Genomic DNA, 9178 nt, shown 5'->3' with positions numbered 1-9178 from the left:
TTCAATCATGAGCTTGTCAGCATCACTTCTTAATTATTAAAATTTTTAAGTGAATTTGTATTATTATTCTATGTTTAAGTTTGAACATCCATCCTTTGGTAAGAGTAGTAGTCACAATTTCAACCTGTAGCCAACTTATTTGGGGGATATCATGTTCATAACTTAGTTTCCACAAAGAACCCCATTGTTCACTTTTAAGACGTTACTGTTGTGATTAGTAATTAATTGGTTATTCTTTATTAATTGGTCATAGTTCGCAAGTAGTTCTCAATGAGGATATTTTTTTTAGTAATTATCAAATATCTAATAAGGAACTACCTTTGTCCTAAATTTGCTACTACTTACAGCTTAGTTAATCTTGCTTCTCTATTAGTTAATAGTATTAAGTTAAGTGTTAATGTAGTACTACCTATTACTTCCTGCATAGTTACTTACCATTATTCTAAAGTGTTACCAGTAAAGGTACAGAAGTACTTGCTATTAAAAGTACTTATGTACCAAAAGTACATTTCCTTTTTTATGTCAATGCACTTTTATTAATTTTGCATGTAATAATTGCATTACCTTATGCCTCTAAAGCAATTTACAATACATTATGACTAACGAATACACCAACTAGCTTGAAATATCATTGAAATAAAGAGCGTTTAGAATGTTAAAAACCTATAGGGAAAAAAAACCTACCCACCCCCACAAAAGCAGCATTGTAATGACCTCACACAGCTCTGATAGTGCACACATCTATGTGCAGCCATTCATCCACATTTGAACTGAGTGGAAAGTGAAATTGCTGTAAACACAGACTGATAAGAAAAAAAAAATCAAACCTGCTTTAAAACCCAGCAACACAAATGTAGCTGTATAACTTTGCAACAGCAAGACTGCTTTAACAAAAAAGCAAAACAGCAAGATTTATTTGACTTAAAAACAAAAATGCTTTCTAATCGCTCTCTTGGTACTTGGATGTCATACACAGAGCAGTCTGTGCAGTGCTGCTTCAAGTCAAACATCCACTGTGTTTTGTTAGGAGATGCACAACAGTTCTTCTGTGACTTTATAGGTAATATTTTAATTTTCACAATTTTGCTAAATCAAACATTATTGTGTTGAATATATACCACAATACTAACTAACTACTTATTATTGAATTGTTGTAAATAAATATCACATTTGCAACTGGTCAGTGTTCAAAAAATTCTGGGAAATCGCTTTACATAACCAGAGTGATTACTGATGGGCTGTCTAAAAAAAAAAAAAAACATTTTAGAAAATAAAAAAAAATCACCCACTGACTTTCAAAGCTGCTAAATAGTAAATTTCTACATCAAGGACCTTGATTCAAAAGTAATGGAGTGAAAAGTACAATGTTTGTCTTTGTTCGGCTGTCCTAGACAAAATATTAGCATTGTGAAATCTGTGATTGTGGCTCCTAAACAGTGGTTCTGTGTCGTACAGTAAGAGAGGTTCAAAGACCATTTGAACTTGCTAATTGCTAATATCGTGCAGTGGGTCTCCAACCCTGCTCCTGGAGAGTTACTGTCCTGCAGATTTCAGCTCCAACCCCAATCGAACACTTGAAGCAGCTAATCAAGGTGTTCAGGGTTACTTGATAATTACAGACAGGTGTGTTGGAGCAGGGTTGGAAATGAAGTCTGCAGGACGGTAGCTCTCCGGGAGCAGGGTTAGAGATCCCTGGACTAAGGTTTTAAGACAGCAGCAAAGAACATAACTAAATGCAAACAGTATGCATAGTTAAAGGAGAGTGCAATGCTGAAAAAATTTCCATATTGTTGACGTCAAAGGCTGCAAATCCAATCAGCCAGGGGTGTGTTTCCTAAAAGTAACTATGGTCGCAAGTTCCATCATTACCAATAGAGTTCAATGGAACTCACAACCATAGTTAGCCAATGATGCTTTTGGTAAATGCATTCCTGTAAAGTTTTTCACAGGTAATTTCTTATACTCGGTAGAAGTCAAATTACACAGATGCAACATGGACAGGTTGTGTGACATTTAATACTGTTGTTTAATACCAATAGACATATTACATTTACGTTTTGATAAAACTATACTTAAGGCTTAAATATTCAATTTTAAATATCATATATTATTCTACTTTTGTTTTTGCTTTTGTCAAACATCTGAATATTTTATCTTTTGAACACTAATAGCATTAAAATACACAAAAATAAATACTTGCACTTTTAAAAATGAGTTGATGAAAGTGTTGATGAATCCAACACTACAGTAGATCAACTTAAACGTTTATCATCCAAAAAATCAACAACAAAAAAATTGGTCTGATTGTAAACACTCACTGGTCCTTTTTGTTCCATCAGAATATCACATTTTATTTATCTCTGTAGTGTTTTTTTTTTTTTTCAGACTGTTCTAGGTGCTGGCTGAAGATGTATGTTATCTTCTGCGTTGCATCGAATTCAGTAAAAGTTTCAGATTACAGCAGCCTCCTCCTGTCATTCAAGTATTTTACACTGGCAACGAGCGGATTTGAACAGACTGTGTGCAAGACGATGAAGCAGCTGTAAAAGTGAACAAAATACACTGCTGCCTAGCTACGATCATGACTATGCTCGGCTGTATCGAAGAGTTTTTTTTATTTTTTTATTTGAAGAATATATAGAAAGACTGGGATGTTTTTTCCATGCAAATGACATTGAGGATGACGCAAAGAAACGTTCCGTGCTGCTTAGTGTGTGTGGTGCAAAAACATATTCCACATTACGTTCAGTGCTCGCCCCAATGCAGCCCTCTACTGTGACTTATGCAAACATTGTAGCTGCGTAGAAACACCATTACAGTCCAGCGCCATCAGAGATCGTTCAGCATTTTAATTTTCACAATTGTAAGCTGAAACCTAATCAAAGCATTTCTAACTGCATTGCTGAGCGTCGACGTCTCTCTGTGCACTGCGTTTTGGAGATCAGTTAGATGCCATGCTGCATGATAGAATCATGTGTGGGGTTGTGGGTGAGGCGCTACAATGACGCCTACTGGCTGAACCCACGCTCACATTTAAAGAGGCAAAGGAAAAGGCATTGTTAAATGCTCTACTTTGTCAGCAACAACATGAATCACTGCCTCAAGATGATGTTCATTATGCAGCACATACGCATGCATCAGCACACAAAGTTGCAGCTACAAGTGAATATCAAAAACGGGATAAACCGTGCGGCGGCCAGCACATCCCACAAGCTTGTAAGTTTTCCACTGCTGTATGCCAAAATTGTAAAAAAAGAGAACACATTGCTCGGGTGTGTTTAACAAAGACTAAACACAGTGGTAAGGAAATTACTTTATTTTAGCTCTTTTCAGAGGGGGAATCGAATCTGAAGATTCAAAATCAACCTAATTAAAACTGATTCCAAATTTGAATAGCTTACACTTCATCCACTATTCGTCCAGCGTCTAGTAGAATTTAGTGTATCTTACCAATTCTATTTGTACTACTACGTGGCCAACGACAATAGTACAAGATAGGTATTTGTGTTATCTTTGAGCAAGATAACCAGATCTGGGCAAAGTTTAACTTTAAATACACGACCCAAGACAATGATTCTTATAATGAAACAGGATTGTATTGGCTATTCTAGATTACATTAAACTAAACTAATGAAAACACACACACACAGGATGATGATTAACGGAGTTTGCATGAAGTCCCAAAAAGGTAAGATATTCGCTACAGTTCTTTAACTTGCAACCTGAGAGAATCACAAAGCAGAGATTTGTCTTATCTTTACTGCTTAAGATCAATTTAGCACCAGTTCAGCAAGAGATGAAGCTTTGTTTGTTTACTTGCGTTTTGGTGACAGCTGAGAGGGGTTTCCCTTGTTGGCTCTTCTCCAGCAGAGGGGAAATCACTGAGTTGCTGATTGGTCATTCGGCTGACGTCTTTTACAAGAGCTTAGTGATGAATGGGGTTTCCTTGTGACGCAGAGGCTTTGGCAGTTCTTCTGAAAGAGTCTGAGTTTGCAAGACAGACTGTTGAAGATCTCTGGCAGTCACGACGTTTTAACGAAATGTTTGAGTTCTGGATGACCCGATCGCTTGATGGTGCAGCGTGTGTGCGCAAATTGGAGCGCGATTAACACAAAGGCGAAAATGCATTGAATCTGTTCGAACATTGGGTTTTTGATCAAGCTGCATAAGTCCGTCCCACAGATCATTGTTCCAATCAGACATTGGCTGCAGGGCGGGGCCACGCCCCGCACGGTTCCTTTTCGTGCATAAATTATCCTGCTGTTCAATCCATCACGTGGAGGATATGTCCTAGATGATTTTGTTGATACTTCTATAAAGTGTTGTGATATTTGTATGATACCGAATATCAAGATTTCATTCACATCAACATTTTGGAAATAAAACAAGCTTTCGTTCAACATCAAATAACAGATATCTGGCATACACGTTAATAACCTTATCTACTAAAAAAAGGGTTATAAAGCATTGATTAAACTTCATAGGTTACAACAAACACATCAAGCATATATAAGACATAAAACATATTATTTGTGAATATAGTTGCCCTTTTATACTTTTAAATTATTGTCTTTTGAATTGTCTGTTGTAAGTTCTATGTTCCTTAGTCTGTAACAGGAGAAATTAGCATTTTTCTGGAATGTAGACAGATAAAGTCCTGAGGTCAATGGAGGTTGCAAAAAGTCACGTGGTGTAGATCTGCTAAGCGTCTGTGTCAATGTAAATCTGTCTTTTCAACTGATGAGATTATCAATTTATGCGTTAAATGGTCATGGGGTCCAGGAGTGTCTGTCGCTGGAACATTTCCAGATACAACGTTCTTTGTTCTGTTGTTTATTAGATTTTTATTTATGCTGAAGCCAGTCACGAGACGAACATTTCCAGATACAACGCTCTTTGTTCTGTTGTTTATTAGAATTTTATTTATGCTGAAGCCAGTCACGAGACAACACTGAAGTTCTGTTGCTTAAATGAGTCCAGATGCAGGGGTCAGTTATTGCTGTCTCAGTGCTTGCAGACCCAGGATGTAGTTTTGTAAATCACTCTCTTCCTGTGTTTCTTGCAAAGATAAGCAGAGCGGGACAGGAACTATTTGAGACAATTGGCGCCTGAGCTGACCACGGTTCAGTTTTACGACTCGCATATGGTTGAGAGGAGACTCCTTAACTTCTGCTAAGGAATGTGCTGTTCTGTTCAAAGGTGATCCTACACAGTAGTGACAAGGATCCAGCCGGTATCACAGCAGAACGACATACAAACATCATAACTCTCGACCAGCAGAATGAGTACTCTGTTTACAGCTCCACTACCAAATAAAAAAAGGGGGGCAGAAGCCATATTTGGCCACTGTGATACTGAACAAACAAGCACACACAATGGAAGTGGATTCAGGAGCAGCAGGGTCCTTGATTAGTGAGCATACTTATCACTCACTGTGGCCCTCTCAACCCCCTGAAATTGATGCAGACATTGGAGTACTAAAGCAGTGGTCACAAACAACTTTGGAAGTGAAAGGGAAAATATTTGTGGAAGTAATGTACAAAGCAACGTGAAACACACTACCTTTGTTTGTCATCAGGGGTCAGGGCACTAGTCTGCTGGGATGGGATTGGTTTGATGCCCTTGGAATATCGGTTGAAGGAGTGCACAGAGTACAGTTTCAGTCCATAGAGGAAATACTGGCTGAATATTATGTGGTATTTCAGGAAATTGGAGTTTGCAGGACGATTGAATGCCGGATTGATTCCACAGTTACGCCACGTTTCTTCAAAGCCCGTCCAGTTCCTTTTGCTTTGCGGCCACAGCTTGAGGAAGAGCTGGATAAATTGGTGGCTCAAGGAATTTTTGAACCTGTGCGGAATGCAAAGTGGGCCACACCCATAGTAGTCTCATGTAGCCAGACCTTCAGACTGACGGCTGAAGGTCTGGAATCCATGGCAGCTTTTATTGGCCAAGGCCCGCCCATGAGGCCGTTTGACTGACATGTCAAACAATCAATCACAGTTCGTTTGGTTCATCGTCACGTTTTGGGGCTTGGAAATGTCACCACAATAACAGACCGGTGTGTAAAACTCTCAGATGTATTTTAAAGATTATATGCCGCAAACTTTTAATTTTTCACATACTTTTGAAAATCCAGCGTTTAGTTGATCCTGATAAGCGCTCGTCGTCACAGTTGTAAACATGTAAGATTAAGTTAATTTTATAAGGGAATTAATTATTATTATTTTAGCTCAGCTTTTGAGAGGCATCGAATCTGAAGATTCTAAGTCAACCTGATTAGAACTGATTTCAAATGTGATGGTTTACACTCTATCAACAGTTCGTCCAGCGAGACGTTAACGTTTGTGTATTTTTAACAATTTGAATATTTGTATTTTCCCTGGCCACAGGTTAATACACTTATGACAATTTGTAAGCTTCTAGCGAGGTAACGTGATCTTGGCAAGGTTTAACTTTCTTTATTCACGACACAAGACAATACTTCTTTATAAATGAAACAAGAATTTATTGGCTATTCTAGATTACATTAAACTAAGCTAAAACACACACACACATACACACAAAAGGTTCAGGAGAATGAGTTAACGGAGTTTGCATGAAGTTTCCAAAGTTCTAACACTCGTTTTCTACGAGTTCTTTAAATTCAACCTGAGAAAATCCATAAAAGCAGAGACTTGGCTTATCTTTACTGCTTAAAATCAATCATCAGCGCCAGTTCAGCGGATAGAAGATTTTGTTCGTTACTTGCGTTTTGCTGACAGCTGGATAGCTGAATGGTTTCCTCGTGGCTGCTGGATGGTTACTTGAGGGAATCCCGGGGCTGATTGGCTGTTGATCTGGCATCTGGATGACAAAGTTTCTGGGAATGCCCTCCGGGGGTTGGTTGGTTTCCTTGTGACGCAGAGGCTTTGGTAGTTCTTCTGAAAGAGTCTGAGTTTGCAAGGTTTTAGGCTTTTGAAGATCTCTGGCAGTCACGAAGTTTCAACGGAGTGTTTGAGTTCTGGAGTCTCGCTTGTGATGTTACGGCCTGGGAGCGCTTCGTAGCGCGGTCACCAAGGCGAAAAGCCAAAGGTCTAGAGGGAGAGAGAGCGAGCGAGCCACGCAGGCTTTGTGTCCAGTTTTAAGCAGGCTGATTTTGGTCCATCCCATAGCGATTGTTCCAATCAGATATTGGCTGCGGATTGGCTTAGCCACGCCCCATACTGTTCCTTTATCATGCATGAATCACATGCTCCCGTGGGGAGTATTTCTGCAAGTTTTAATAACTTCTTATAAAATTATTATCACCAGAGAATGATACCGAATATAAAATTTTTACTCACACCAATGTTCTGCGAATAAAACAAGCTTTCCTTCAAGCTCAAATATCGGGTAGTTTGCATACACATTAACAATCTTATCTACTAAAAGGGGTTATAAAACATAGGTTAAACTTGCACCGATTACAGGAAACACATCAAACATATATAAGACATAAAACATATTATTTGTGAATATAGTTGCCCTTTTATACTTTTAAATGATTGTCTTTTGAATTGTCTGTGTAAGTCTGCGTTTCCTCTGTTAATAGAGAAAGGAAGAGAAGTGGGGGGATTTCCTGAGGTCCATAAAAGTCACGCGTTGTTTGGCTTGATTGAATCACGTTATCACTGTTCCTTAGATCCGTTGTTTCGCAAGCCTGAGGGTATCAGCGAAATATCCTTCCTGTGCCTACACTGGTTCCATACATTAGCGATCACGAGGTATCTATATGTCGTGAAAGAACTCTTCAGTCCTTATACAAAAGATCTCTGTGTTATCTCCTGATTGGATTAGTTCCTCTTCAGGAACTCGAGCTGCGTCGAAGGACGCTTCGGCACCTCCGCGCCGGAACCTGCCTTTTTTCCCCGACCTCCACACCGAGGTGTCGAAGTCGTAGGGAAGACCGTTCTCGGCCCGCCTCTTCATTCCTGCCTCCAGACCAGCGTCAGCTTTTTGTCATTCAGCAAGCGCTCTGTGTGTGTGTCAGTTGTGAGTCTTATTTGGTGTTGTCTGTCCCATAGAAAAGAAAAAAGTTACAATGTCAAAAGCACATGAAGAAACACCAGTTAAGGGGCGAAGGTGTGCAGTGTTTCAGACTGTGTGTTCCTCCCTGCCCGCGTTTCATTACGGGTGGGGATACACACAGCTTGTGCGTTGTCTGCCTGGGAGCGGCGCATGCTGAGTCGGCTCTTGAGTGAGCTGACTGCACGCATTTCGAGCGTCTTTCGATGCATGTTCTCAGCTCCCGGAAGGCACTCTTTGAGGAGGGTGCCTTCGCTAGCGTTCCCCGCGGTGCGGGTCCCGCTTCCGCCGAAGCGGAGCGGCGATTACGCTCGTGGGGTTCGCAGTTGGAACTGGCGGAGGGAATGGAGACCTGCGAGTCCCTATCTTCTTCCTCACCCGCCAGATTCAGTGCTCGCTCGCCAGGATCGGAAGCCCGCACTGCGGTTACTTCTCCCCGGGGAGCGGGCTCGGCGCTCCGCCTGTCTTCCTCCGAGGAGGTTGATGTGGTGGGCGTCGATGAGGATTCGCCCCCTCAATCGCCCCAGTATGAGGAGCTTTTGGAGGTGGTAACTCCCGCCCGTGCCATTGGCAGGTCTATGGCAGCTATGGTGGCAGCGGAGAGGCATCTATGGCTGACCTTGTCAGATATGAAAGAGAGAGACAAGGTCTGCCTAATGGACGCCCCGCTTGCGCCTTCTGGCCTGTTTGGCGACGCCGTCAATTCGGTCGTCGACAGGTACCAGGAGGCCCGTAAACAGGCGGCGGCGTTCCAGCGGTTTCTCCCTCGCTGCTCTCTAGCTCTGGGGGCTGCTGGGCGAGAGCAGCCCCTTCCGGGTACCGGCTCCTCATACCGGGACGCAAAAAACAGAGTGTGGCCTCACGTACTCCCGCGTGTCGAGACAGTGGGCAGTCCCCTCTGGGGTGCAGCGGGTTACACCGCATTACACGGTGTCCGTCTCGCCTCATTGCCCTCAGTAGATCGGTCTGCTAACCCTGCCGGAGTTACAGGGCGCAGCGGTCTCCCGCGAGCGCCACTCTCAGTCACCGCCCGACAACGTAGCGGTGTTAGGAGGCTCGCCACCTCCGCGGAGGTCTCTAGAGCAGCAGGTTCGGTTGTTCCCTGCCGGTTCGCCGTTACAGGGCACCGAGC

General features: G+C 41.8%; 1 pseudogene; it reads left to right on the top strand.

The window, feature by feature from the left end:
- Nucleotides 1-9178, top strand: part of LOC107710176 (uncharacterized) — a 29360-nt pseudogene that overhangs the window by 19398 nt on the left and 784 nt on the right.

The sequence above is a fragment of the Sinocyclocheilus rhinocerous genome, unplaced genomic scaffold, assembly GCF_001515625.1.
Source record: "Sinocyclocheilus rhinocerous isolate Xijiao unplaced genomic scaffold, SAMN03320098_v1.1 scaffold207, whole genome shotgun sequence".
In the NCBI taxonomy this organism is placed as follows: domain Eukaryota; kingdom Metazoa; phylum Chordata; class Actinopteri; order Cypriniformes; family Cyprinidae; genus Sinocyclocheilus; species Sinocyclocheilus rhinocerous.
This window is presented reverse-complemented; position numbering and strand designations above follow the sequence as displayed.